At 35.7% G+C, this 14,882-nt stretch overlaps 1 protein-coding gene across 1 annotated transcript in view; it reads right to left on the bottom strand.

The window, feature by feature from the left end:
* LOC140157676 (uncharacterized) overlaps positions 1-14,882 on the bottom strand; it is a 296,536-nt gene that overhangs the window by 182,027 nt on the left and 99,627 nt on the right. The gene's annotated exons all lie outside the window — the stretch shown is intronic.

The raw sequence follows: 14,882 nt of genomic DNA on the forward strand, positions 1-14,882 counted from the left end.
CATGATATAAGTTTAAAAGCCCCGGTTGGCATATGATACATAGCAGTATGAAAAGAATTGTTCAGAAAGTGCTGGCAATAGAAAATCTACCGTGATGAAATGTAATATTGTACGTTTTACCATGGTTTACTAAATCAGTCAGTAGTCAAGCACACAAAGTCAGCATCTAGCACCAAGGGGATCATTACTTCTTTGTAAACAAATAAGCTCTTCCAATAAGAAGGAGCTTCACCATATAGAGACATTTGTAAATATACAAGGATCTTATACTGAATTCGTCAATACAACACCTGCATTTCAAACAAAGCGCGCTCCATGCACAATATACGCTGCTAAAAGTGTACAATACTGGTCGTACCAGAATGATCAGTTAAAAGTGTGCCTTTATTTCTTGGTCCTATTTTCACAAAGAACAGGGGAGGCAGATTGCTTTCACTTTGATTTGGAAGGGCCTACAATTCTGTAATCAAGAACATTCCTAAAGAAGTTTGATGTGACCCATCAATGACCTCTGGCAACACCATCTCATCTACGCTCGACCAATTGCCACCAAATCAACAGATGGTCTGAAGATGCACCTAGGATAAAGTCCCGGATAAAGTGCAATACCATAGGCTCAAAAACACAAGTCCCATTGATTGGTTTTAAAAGTTTAATTTTATACACACATGCTATGTTTGCCATCAATGACACAAGGTGCCAAAATATGAAATTGGTGATTTTTACAATCCACCGAATGGGCGAATCACTGAATAGGACTTTTAAACTGTTACCACATGAGTATGTGAGCTTATTTATCGAAGTTGAACTTTTTATGCCTCCAAATGATGGCAAAGTGTATAATATGGTAGTTTGATATCTTATTGAGGGCACACATTCCTGAAATTATTTGACATACCATATCATGGACTTACTACGCAATTTACTATCTCATCAACGTATGTCCTATGCCTCCCTACAATGAGGTCTTGCATTTGTGATAAAAATATTATCATGTATACTCAGTTACAGGTGCTTTACAAACTGATATGTAGACTAAGAATGGGAAAGCACCTCCTTACATATATGAAAAGTTCATAATTGTATGAAATATATATGCGGATGCTAGAAGTATTGACTAATAGCCTGATGCAAATTACTTCTAAAGATGGCCCAAGAACCTAGAAAACTCACACAAAAAACCTTCAAACACATAAAGCAGTAATTACAAAATGAGCACTACATTCAACTTACACTTGTGGTGAATTCCTAGTTTCACGGTGGTTTTCGGCATCATTCATGTTTTCAAGGCTCATTTAGAAGAGCCCTATCTAAAACTGCCTCGTCATCTTCTATAAATTCCACGCAGGTCTGTATGTTAAAAATGTAATTGATACAGTCATGTGCAATATCATGTTATATAATGTTCCATTTTTCAAAAGCTGAAAATCAAAATAAATTATGCAGTAAAAATGGCTAGAATTAATGGCAAGCCTGCTTGCTCGAGATAAACCCACTGTCCCAAGTGATCATGTATACATGTACAAAGCAGTTGTTTAATTGTTAATTGAAACACCTGAGTAAGTGCTGAGAATAAATGTGACAAGCATATTGAAAAGCAAGTACAGGTTTAAGTTTAAATAAAATCAGTGCTTAAAACTATCTATTCAAAGCCCTATTCAACAACTCTTCCTATACCTTTGTACAGGAGCCAACCGTTGTTAAACCGTGATTAACCCACACTTTTACTGTAGCGTATCACGCTGTAACGCGAGCGACACTACAGCGTTCTGCGAGAATAGCGTAAAATTAGTCATGCCTGGAACCTTTGTGCGTATGCCAGCTTACAAGTTGAATTCAGTATTTTTCAGGTAGCGGCTAAACATTGCCGTTTTATTCTGTAGTTTTATTGCTGATATCAAAGAGAAATCATCGAAGTTTTTGTAAGGCTGAGTGGCAATGATTAACTGACATTCCTCGTAAAATAATAAGTGAATTATCGATATTTAGCTTCTTTTACGTTGTTGAAAGGATTCAATCATGTTTCACCGTTGTTCATCGTTTTAACAACTTCAGCGTCCGGCGAAAAGCGTCTGCGTGGTTTTACTTAAGGCTCGGGCAGCTAAAGCTCCCTCTGGAAGTAAACCACACAGGCATACAGCGAACATATCGTTGTTAGCGGTGATGAACAGTGGTGAATTATCGATGATTGAATCCCTAATTATATACTTGCAGCCATTGACTCAATGATAATGTACACCATTATGCAGATGACACTGAACATTATCTATAGCATGTAATTTTATTAACCTTCTCAATACGATGAAAGTATATACATGTATTAGTGCTTTATCAATTACTTCAGTCATAACATGATTTAAGATTTAGATGTACTGTTGGGAGTCCCAGAATGATTTATACCGGTTTGAACAAAATATGTGATGCCGATCAGGCAAAATCAGTCGAATATGTTGGTCTATGCATGCATGCAATGGGAGGCGTGTTGAATATCCTGGTTCTATTGATTATATAATATAAAATTATAGATTGGTGGAGACAGAATATACCCTACTAATTACCGTGCCAGAGTGACACAGGTTGGAAAAAAATATTCCTTGTTACAATTTAAAAATTGTGGATTGCAAGTGCAAATATATAATACGCACTTTGGAGCATGCAAAATTTTGAATGTAACTAAAGATTGTGCACACATTTTGATTAAAGAATACCTACAATTTTGATTTGTACCATTTATACAGGGTGTCCCAGAATGATATATACCCGGAAAAGTTGGATTTTTCTAGGTATGAAGGACATTACTAATAGCAATATTGTTTTAAATTCTAAGATTTACATATTTAGCTTTCTTGGAAATTTTGGATTCTAGAAATTGGATGTTACTAATAAAAGTTACAGGATATTTTTTAAATTACTAACTATTCAGCACTATTCAATTAATTCCATATTAAGAATTGTTCAGCGTTGTATTTCCTATAAAAGAAAAAAGGATTCTCCAACGGCTGGACAAAATATGGTGATAAAGCATCAATGTGTTATGACGCCTTTGCGCTGTAAATTACACAAATGTAGTTTTTGTCCATTTTTAGTAATATCACTGTCACAACAAAACGCATCAAGCTATTTCCATGAAAATCACAGATTAGATTCACTGTTGACTATAGATATATTTTAAAGATTCTTTTCAAACACGGTATAGATCATTCTGGGACACCCTGTAATTTTATAACGTTCCTTATTTTTGATGTAAAAAATTATAACCACACTATTTTTGTAATAATATATGTAAAAATTCTATGACTTTTAGTTTATTTGTGGCCCACTTCCAAAGAAAATGATAGCCACTTATGTCCCACTTGATGCATTGTTTGCGGTGTGTTCAATTTGCAAATCTGTTGACAGCATCACATGTTAAAAGTAGGTGAAAAAAGTTTCACTGAAAAGAATTGACTGAAAAAGTTAATATGTTCACATAAAAATATTACACTTATTCCAGTACTGTTTTACTACTAAGAATACTGGTAAGATGTTTGGGATACTAACATGAATAAGTATCAAATTTGATCTGATTGACCTACTCACGACAAAAGCGACACATACCGTAATAATGAAGTAATAGATGTACTTACACAAAATTTGTCACATCAAAGTTTGTGGGAGGCAAATTGTCATGTTCATTACATGGTGATGCACTAAAGAAAAAAAAACAAATAAGATTTTAGTCAAGTGTAAGAGTGTGGAGTGCAAGTGCAAATATAGACAAATCCAATTTCACACATTCCTCAACGTCAGCTATAGCTGGGTCCCCTTTGGTTCCATTCCACCGGAAATGTGAAATGATGTGACCTTGTTGGGGATTTTAAACTGCATACCATCACCTGTGTTACACAAAGACAAAGGGATGATGGAAATTTACGTTTACAATACAATACTGTAAAATATAACATCGATTTTTATGCCGCTTTTATCCACCCAATTGGGCAGTCACAATGCCAGTTTGATGCAGAGGGGACCCAGTAATGGCCAAATGATTTCTCACCATCACTTGGCTCATTAGATTTAATAGATAAAGAGTAATGTATCATCCTTTACACCCAAATAATGTGTCCGAGGGAGTAAAAATGTAAATAATGAGTGAGGCGCAGCCAAACCAACTAGTTAAAATTTTTTACTGCTGTGGACACATTATTTCTATGTCATAGGATGCTCCATACCTTTATTTTGTATTCTGTTGATGTATACCTTATGATCTGTATCCATTTGTTGTACTCTACTAGACCATATATTTCACAAATTATATTTGTTGGTTTATAATTTTAGAACAAGAATAGAGAAACCCACATGGAATGTTAATTTATACTTTACTACATATGCTTATGTTTCTTTGTACTTTTTTGGTACAAAAATCATTGCCTAATTGCATGGTTCTTGCCTTTGGTACATGAGGTCCTGGGTTCAATCCATGGTGGTGGAGTTTGTGTACCTCCGACTATACCAACCCGGTCTCGGTGTTCAAATGGACCCCAACGTGCAATTCATCTTTTTTTTTTTTTTTTTAACTAAGGCTGGACCTGATGTATGTTTTTCAACATTAATATATTGTGTGTTTTAATATTATTTTATTTTTGTTTTCAAAATTTGTAGGTAATGATAATAGTATTTGTAATATTATATGTTTTATGCTTGCTGAACAGTTTAAATTTAGGGTGGTACTACACCCCTTGATAGGTGTGTGACTATTTTTTGTAGTTTTCTCGGGGATAGTCGTGCACGGGTGGGAGGAGTCATGTGTGTTGTGGGGCGGGAGTCCAGTTGCTGCGCTAAATTTTCGGTGGCTCAGGAGGCGGTGCATTGTTTTGTTTTTAAGAAGGAGGTACCACTAGAGTGTACCTCTTTTTCTTGACCTATGAAATGGGCCGCTGGGCTTGAGTCGCTGGGTTTTCGGTGGTGGACTTGGGTTTCTTGCCCCTTCAGTGTTCATGGCCTTTGTTGCCGGTGTGTGGTTGTTTCTTGGGAGGAGTCTTGAGAAACTGGTCACGGGTTTTGTCAGGGGTGTGGTACCACCTGATGTGTGTAATATCATATGTAAAGTGCAATCCAAATATTTCTTTATTCTTGTACCTTTAAGTCTTAGGCTCATCAAGGACCACAGTGGAAATAAGTGTGCTTTTAAATGTATTCTTTTCTATGTTTTTTATCCTTGGTTTGAATCCTAAATAAAATGAAATGAAATGTAAGTAATTGTCATAAGAGGTTTTATTGACTTGTCAAACCCAACTGAATCAAATCAAATCAAACAAATCTCTCCTGTACTAATATATCAATTGTGTATTTGTTTTCTGCAGCATAAATATGTATAACTTCGTATAGGTACACGTACTGAGAAAGTTTTGTCTTATGCAGTGTAGTTTATACATGGCTTGACATATAGAGCAAGTTTTCGCAATACTGATCCCAACAACTGCAGACTAAGGAGACACAAAACCAGAAAAATAGATAGGAGCTATTCAGACTGACATTTTTAAGTCAGTCAAGCAATATTGCACACAATATAAACAGTTAATATTTTTCCTTTAATTTCATTGGTTCTTCCCTATGTTATATGAGACAATATAGCACAGCATGGTGGGTACTGAACTGCGGTTCCATCTATCGTTTGTGTTGTGCATAATATATGGCATGTGAACTTGGTGAAAATGGCCATAGAGAGTGGACGTAAATTACAAGTCAACATGATTCAACAGATGATCTGTTTTAGAATGAGAAAAAAGGTATTGTTTTGAGACCCAGTCATGTCTCTATCGCTTGATATCCGGGATGATAGACACAGCTGTCTCGAAAAATACTTTTTATTTTCTAATTATCGAAAATGGGCATCCAGTACAGTGCAACTTGAACAAGCCAAGAAATTTGACCAACCTTCCAGGATCATGTGACTGTCTTCCTCGCAATGTCCGATAATTATAAAACATTTGCCACTGACACTTACCTTCTTACACTTGAAGGTGTGGGTGAACTTGGATATTCATTGTATGCTGGTGCAGCCTCTGACCTGTATTACAATAAAATTAAGATATTTTATGAGAAGATAATAGACATTAAGACAGGATGTCAAGATGCAGGCCAATTTCAACACATAATATATTTTCAATGTTTCTAGAAGAATACATATTCTTTTAATGGAAGACCTGAATACCAATTTTAATGATTGGTATTATAAGCCCGGTCGAGATTGAAAACATTTTTAGGACCTTTAAAGCAAATAGTAAAGCAAAATACAGTTCTATCTTAACCATTCATAACCTCATAAATATATGTGATGCATGGGATCAAATCATATTTTAATATTTGTGAAAGCGTGAGCATAAATTGAGGTCTTTATTTTCTCACAATTGACGACAAATGCGTAATTGTTCCAGTGTAAATATTAGTAACATCTGCAAGCGCAGTGTTATGCGTAAAGCAAACTGCTTGTATGCTGGCCACCGTATTTGGTTTGCACGGTACCTTATAGTTGCACAGATTGTGAAACACACTTCCGTTATTGGTCGTCTTGTTTTAGCCTGTTCGATTTTTGTAAATGCAAAATGTAAAAATTTTGGAAAAAACTGAACTCCAACTGTCCATTTACATGATTGTATAAGATTGTCTTCATTATCCATGTCTCCCATTTATAGTTTGGTAACTTGGCACATCTACAACCATTAAGAATGCAAATATGTACATTTTTAATGATTTTGGTGTGTGTTTCATATTTGCTCTGATGAACATTCATTCAAAAAATGATAATTACATTGCACTATCACATATACTTACCTACTTGTACTGGGGTTGATACTTCTGCAGCAGATAGTCTACAAAGGTTTACTGATAAACTGGTAAACAATGAAATGAAATGGTGTGAAAAGACTTAGTTTTTTCCACTATCTAGAATTTGAATTTCAAAACATAAATATATCTAATTCAGAACATCTCTGCAGAACAAAAGAGGATCTAATCTAGGCCAAAAGTCACAAAATACAAGTAACATCAAAACAAGGTTTACCTAATATTGCAAGGATATACAGTCAACTAATATTGATATCCAAGAGGTCTGCATGTTTTTGGCATAATATGATTATGGCCATGTTTCTTGCATCTTACTACCCAAAAGAAGCTACTGCTGCATCGCTTTGTAATTCAATTGGCACAAGTTTAGAACAACTTAAGCTACAACTATAATGAACCTGGTTGACCCAAAACAAGGATAGTACATGCAGCCAGGGCTGGGTATAAAGAGGCCATAATTGGAATATTCAAGTGGATGGAGACTGGCTTTCATTCATGTCCAATGCTTTTATGCCCTGTTGACTACCTCCATTTTTTTTTCCTAAACTCCAGTGAAGTGTAAGTTTTGTCACTAGTGTTCACCAACCTTGATCTGGTCATGTACAGTGACATAAAATTAGGGAGCAGGACCCCATCAAACAATTTGAAATGGGTTGAATCAATGAATTAAAATACAGTGGATGATATGACTCTAAAATTTTGCCAGTACAACATTGCTACACTGTCACATTTCTGTAAGGTGACAACAATTAACTAACCTTGGCAAGGTTGACACAGAAATACCTGTGCTTGGTGCAACACCGTCAATTTCAACTACATCTGATGATTCTTCATCACAAGAATCCTGAAAAGGAAACATATGGTGCTCTTATTTTCACATTCTTCATTTTGGATGCATGCCATGATCAGGGATGAAAGTTCACTTTTAACAGAAAGCGTGAAAATTGCTAAAATGGTCTCAGAACAGGCTGAAAATTGCATATATATATGGACTACAAAAACGGCTGAATTCAAGCAAAAGCCTGACAACTTTCATCCCTGCATGATTGTTGTACACATTTTTTTAATTCAACAACTTCTTGGATACTGCTTTATCTAAGAGGAAGAATGCAAGCAGGAATTTGCACTTGTATGGATTTATCTGGTCTCTTAATGCAAGTATCAATGGTGAATTGCTTCTTTAAACTGAATTAACACAAAAGCAGGCCTCGAAATAAGCCAGAATTTCTGAGGGCCATTTGGGCCCTTGATCTTAAATGTTTGAGGGCCCTCACAAATTTTTGTGGGCCCAAATTTGGGTCATTGGTTTTAACCATGAACCCCACAAAAAAGTGAGCAAATTGCCACAAATTTTGCGGGCCATTTGGGCCCGCAGGATGTGTCTTTTGTGGGCCATCACTGATTTTCGGGGGCCGAGGGCCAGGGCCCTCCTTAATTCAAGCCCTGCACAAAAGTGCACTGCATACAACAAATATATTCCAGTAGCTAGCGTAGCCAGTGGGGGGGGGGGGCAGAGTTACAAAGACAAAAAATGAAAGAGAAAAGTGCCAATCTAACAAAAAATCGGGAAGGCAAAGGGGAAAAGGGCAAGGAGCCCAAAAATTCACACCGATCATGGGCCCAAATAGTGTAAAATACAAAATTTTTGCATGGGTGAAAATAGTGTAAAATAAAAATTTTTAACACGCACACTCTCCCAATAAATAATGCAGGTATATGATGCAACTGGGAAATAATTTTTGTCTTTGCCCCTAAAATTTTTATTTTGCCCCCTGGCTTATCCATGAATGCTAGGTTTGTTTGAGACATACCTTTGCAATTGAAATAAATCATACTAACACATGAAAAAAGTAAGAAGCAAAATAAATGAAATATTTATTATTAGAGGTAAAGGAACATAAGAAAATTTATTTTGCACTTTTCAATTCCCAGTGTTTGCATATGCAGATATGCCTAGTACTATTGAATATAACTGAACCCAAAAAATGGTCTAAATCATAGTGGTACAGCTTGCATTAAAAATGAATGCCTCACATGTTGTTTTTTCTTCTGCCAACTGATTGAAAAATATGGCTACTAAACACATTTGAATTAATGATATTCAACCCATTACCATCAACTTGATTCCCATCACAGAAACAAAATTTAGTTGACAAAAGTCCTTGGTATTCAACAGCAACGAAATGGTTCTTAGAGTTCAATAATGGAATGAGCGTCCTTGAAGATCATCCAAGGACCAAAAGACTTGCTGACGTCACCACTAATGATATACGCGCTGGTACAGTGGCATTGATAATGAATAAAGAGCCAAATAAGAAAGATGAGATAGCCACAAAATATGACAACTCTGGTGAATGTGTTTTCAATATCAATTAACATTTGGGTATTCCAGGGTGTCTTCTAGATGGGGTCCCGGAATCTTGTTGTACAAAATTGATACAAGTTGGCATATTCAGGTCCACACCTTCTATACACTTAGGATGAGGACCAAGGCAAGTTTAATCTATATGTGGCTAAAGGTGATAAGGCATACATTAATCACTGGAATTATGAGTGAATTTAGTGGAAGCACCTGGATCCCACGCCTTTCAGAAGATCATCACTCGGTCACCGTAGTGCAAGGTCTTCATCGCTGCTTCTGAGATCCAGTGATGGTCTTGATGACAGATCATTTGCCAAATGAAAGTGTAATCATAGGCACATATCATACAATTTTGATAGCAAAATTGAAGCAAGCCATCACGTGAAGAAGATTGATGGTAGGAATGTGGCTGTTCTCGGATTTTGTCCTGTACGCTATTCTTAGTTTGTCAAGCTGCCATTCACGACAGAGGGTCAGTTAATTAAAGTAACCATATTGTGGTTCAGGCATGGCCTCCAGGTAGTGAAACCTATTTTAGAATTTTAAGTCCTACCTTCATAATATCAGGTTTGCTGGTGAGCCTTCACTGAAGAGTGGCTCAAGGAGCTATCGGAAGACTTCCATTTTGTTGACATAGAAGGTCTCACAATAAATTGCGACGGGTACATTAAGCTATGGAGTGACCATGCTCAAGAGAGATAGAAAGAATTTGGCTACTCTTTCAAGTACCTTGTTCTACAAACTTATTGACCGCCTCGTACTTCTGATGGGTGTGAGGTGCATATTGTAAAATGTTATGTAGATTTCAAGCTCAAAAGATGTAAATATGATAAAAAAAAGGCTGCAATGCAAAACGGGCTCAAGATACACAGCCTTAGCATTTTGCTGAAGAGGTATATTCAATTTTGTTGTACCCTCTCAATTGCAAATTTTTCCTCTGAGGGTTGCAATTTTTTTCAAATATTTTTCAATTTCACTGAATTGTTGATTCATTTTTTTTTTTTTTTTCTCAAGAATCTTAATAGGGGGAGGGTGAACAAAAAATTTTTTCATTAGTAACTGCCAGTATTTTAGTTTAATTGTAAAAAATTAATTATTTAAAAATTGTACATGTAGAAAAACTAAACTGAAAAGTTTACTATTAGTAACCTGTCTCACCCCATACCCCTCTATCAATTTGGCTTTTTAGCAACATTCAAATGATTCAATGCTTGCATTAAGGCAGATGAAAATATTGGGTAACAGTATTTCTGTATCAAAAGATAGAATACGCATATGTTTTCAAGATTGTGTATGCGTTTGACTTTGGAAAACAGTGATTTAAACCATAATGTATTATTGAATAGATATCTTTTTACCAGAAGGTGTTTAATGTATTACATACCAGAAATATACTGAATTGGCACATCCATTCACTTGCGTTTTCTTCTTCCATGTTACTTCATGCAGTGGTGTTGGTTAGATGATATTTAGGTCTCCTTCATAAACTGCCATAATACTTGGTTAATTCAATACAAGTATCATATCAGTTCATGCAGGTTAACAGTGACTGGCATGCAATAATGAAATAGCTGAAATGTAATCATGCAATTAGTATATAGTATTCATTATTCAAATGTCTACAGGATTTAAATACAGTTAGGGCATGCAACTCTCAGGGATGAGACTGGAAAATTGTCGAAAAAAAAAAAAATCTCATCCCTGCCAGCAATATACCTGGTCCATGTACCAGGCCGCTTATTTCTGTTTCATCAAGTGCGCATACAACCCAATACTCAATGAGTATTACTCATCAGCCTATGCCACTGTGATTTTATCAACAAAATTCCAATCTCTAGATGGTATACCAGATTCTTTTGAACAAAAATAATACTCAGTAGAGAGCAGATGGTTTAGATTGCAAACATCTCTTCAATCACCTGATTCTATTGTTACCATAGATTAATAAACACATAGATTGGAATGTTCCATGTGCCTGTGCCCTGTAAGCATACTTGAATTCAGCTGACACCAGTACAGCGTTCAGACCTGGCGCACATTGCTCATTGTATGCGTGAAGTTTCTCTGTGTATGCTCGCGCTATTTGCGAGTTCTCTCATGCAAACATTGCTTGGCGTTGACCCCCGCAAGCAACATACCCACAATGTTACACTAACAAATGGATTCAGGACCTGGAACTTGGAAGTAAAAGCCATAACATCAATCTGACGGCACTGTTTGACGGAGATAGTAAACACGCAAATGCAGCAGTAATTACCCTTTATACAGGTAGCCTGGTACCCAAATAATCTCATATGCACTGTTTATGCAGCCAACAGCAAAGACCCGATTCTTGAAACTCAGAGGGCTGTTGTATAAGTTTCATTCTACAAGGCAGAAAAGACAATGTTTGGAGTTTTAAGCACAGAACAGGGAGCAAAAGCGACCATATACACCACAAATATCTCAACAGATTTACTTTGATCTCAATGTGGTCAAAATCTGATCCCTGATCTCTGTCCAAAGCCTAATTATCACAAGACGGTGCCATCTCAGAGTTTGTGAATGATTCTCATAATTGGCAAGTTCTAAACCATAATACCTGCATATTTCTGCTTCCAAGTTACTTCATAGAAATGTTGGTTATATGAAATAGTAAGGTTTCTCATAAACTGCCATAATACTTGGTTAATTCAATACAAGTATCATATCAGTTCATACAGGTTAACAGTGACAGGCATGCAATAATGAAATAGCTGAAATGTAATCATGCAATTAGTATTCATTAAATTTAAAATGTCAATGGATGCTCTCATTTTTACTTCACCTAATAAAATAGCTAAACAAAATGATGTAACAATACGCTGGACAAACAACCAGTGTAATAAACCTGAAAATAAAATTAGGTCTAGCATGTACAACACAGACATGCGACTGTAGAGTAAGTCATTTCTTGAGAGCCATCAGAAGTTAATGTAGATATATTAGTTTGACTAGCAAAAGTAGTATATATCTTTCCCAACCAACAGGAAGGACATGCCAAAAACTTTTCATTGTATGATGTTAATGTCTGAAAAATGGTTTCAACTTTTACCTCATTCAAATCAGCTTGGTACAGGTGGGGGTCAAAATTATCTCCAATGGTACCTGTTGCCATCAAATACAGCTGACCATTGCCACAAAGACTAGCAATAGTCTCCCCATCAAAAATTGCATTAGGGGGCAGATTAGGTGTGAACACCCTGTTGCGGTCTGCCTTCACAATTCTGAACCTGAAAGATAAAAAAGTATCCTTTTGAAATTAATTATCACACAAGCACTGTATTCAACCTAAACCATGACAACTACTTGGGCAGAGCTGCCAATATTTGAATCTTGAAAAAAAGGGAGATTTCCTGTTGCAATCAGGGAGATTTGTCAAAATGTGTACATCTTAATGGGCAAAATTATTTCCTTTTCAGAGAGATGACCAAAAATTAAGGGTTCTGAAGGGTTAAAAGTAGGGAGTCTCCTGTGAGAAAAGGGAGAGTTGGCAGCTCTGCTTGGGCAGGTTATGCTTATGCAAAAACAATAATTTTAATTCAAAGACTGTGACTGTTCCTTTTCATTTTATTCAAAGATGATTTTATCTGCTTAAGGGCTGGGGTATGAACGTTTGGACAGTATTTATTTTAGGACATTAGAGCACATCAGACATATCGAATTGCATTCTGAATACGAAGAATGTCATTCTGATATCAAATAATTTTGATTTTTTGAAATTCGCAATTTAATACACATTTTATGGCAAATCATTAAAAATTGATATTTTTGATATTTAACAGTACTTGAAGTAAACTTTATAAATCTGATGATTTATACTTAAAAAGTATGTAGGTGGGATGAAAAGTTTCGACGATCAATTGAAAATTTTGACCTTTCGTATTGAAGATATGGATTTTTTTTCCAACTTTTTGGGAAAAATCCATATCTTCAATATGAAATGTCAAAATTTTCAATTGACCGTCGGCTTTTCCTCCCAGTATATCATTAGATTTATATCATTTACTTCGAGGACTTTTATATATCAAAAATTTGAAAAATATCAAATTTTTATGATTTGTCATAAAATTTGTATTATATTGTGATTTTCAAAAATGAAAATTATTTGATATCAGAAAGACATGCTTCAGATTCAGAATGCAATTCGATAGGTCTGAGGTGCTCTCATGTCCCACAAAAATACTGTCGAAACGTTAATAAACGCCATTCTAGATCCCTTAAATGGAACTAGAACACAGGTGCACTTATCAAGCAAGGCCAGGTTCACTATCTTGCATCTGTTTGTTGGACTGCCAAAGGTGCAACACAATTTAGGGAATGAAAATAGGAAGCAAATGCATCATTCGCAGAGTACAACTATGTGACACTTCATATTTTACAACCTGTATCTGGTGTTGAATCGAGTCGACACTACAGGGACTGCCTTTTGAGAGGAGCTAGAGCAATCACTCCTACAGCTCTTCTTAAGTTGTATTTGCAAGAGCGATTTATAGCTCCTCTAGATGACTTGTTAAATTATTTATTCTTTAATGGCCACAGGTGCAAACAGCTCTTCTTGGAGAGACCAGAAGAGCATTCTACATCCTCACAGCTCTTTTCTCATTTTCAAATGGCAGTCCCTGTTACTACCTCACTAATTTTTTTGGGATTAAAAAAATATTAAATCAACTTCTGCCAAATTAAACATAGCTGCATCCTAATCATGCATTTAATTCTAATTGGCAACAAAAGAAAAATTTTACTATTTCGGCAAAATTATGAAAGGCCAAAAACATGCATTTTAAGCAGGGCCTAGATTTCGACAAGAATCACAGAAATATAATATTTGGTTGCGAGAATCAACTTCTTTCATTGTATCACACAGTAAGTGCAGTGACTATGATGGATTTTGATTCTCACAACACGCCGCTCTTCCGATCTAGGCCTTGTTAAGGTGTTTTTCACATGTGGTGACATTCAAGTCGAGTGGAAAATTAGAGCAAAATTCCGACATCTAATCAAGATTTTGAATGCTTAGACTTGTTCTTTTGATTTTTTGTGACTCGATTGTCAGAAAATGCATGTTTTTGGCTCTTTTTTAAAGAAATTAGTAAAATAGTGAACTTTTTCTTACCTCCAGTTGGTACTAAATGAATGATTAGGAGTGAGCTGTTTCACTTTGCAGAACTTGCTAATATTTTTTTAATCCCAAAAAGTTAGTGCTGTATTTTTCTGGGATCGGGATTGTTGACTTTTGACCATACCCAAATCAGTTTCTGACCAGACACAACATAACTACAATATGTTACACTTTTTCTGCATGTTGTGTCCGACCTACTCCCCATTCCAGAAAAATACAGAACTATTTTTTTGGATTAAAAAATATTATCCAGTTTTGTCAAATGAATCATGGCTTAATCCTAATCCTTTAGGTAGTCCTAACTGGCAATAAAAGTCGAATTTTAATGTTTGGTCAAGTTTTGGAAATAAGGGCCAAAAACATGCGTTTAGGGTGTTTTTCGACCTTTTTCGTATTCTGTGACAATTAGGCCCAAAGACTTGAACAAAGACTAAATTCAAGTTATGCATTCTAATATTTGGAAAACACCTTTTCCAATCTTTTTCATAACCAATTAGCAAAAATAACACGTAATAAAATGATGAGCTAACTTTTAGCCTATATTCAAGATTTTAA

This window comes from Amphiura filiformis, chromosome 7 (assembly GCF_039555335.1).
Source record: "Amphiura filiformis chromosome 7, Afil_fr2py, whole genome shotgun sequence".
Classification (NCBI taxonomy): Eukaryota; Metazoa; Echinodermata; class Ophiuroidea; order Amphilepidida; family Amphiuridae; genus Amphiura; species Amphiura filiformis.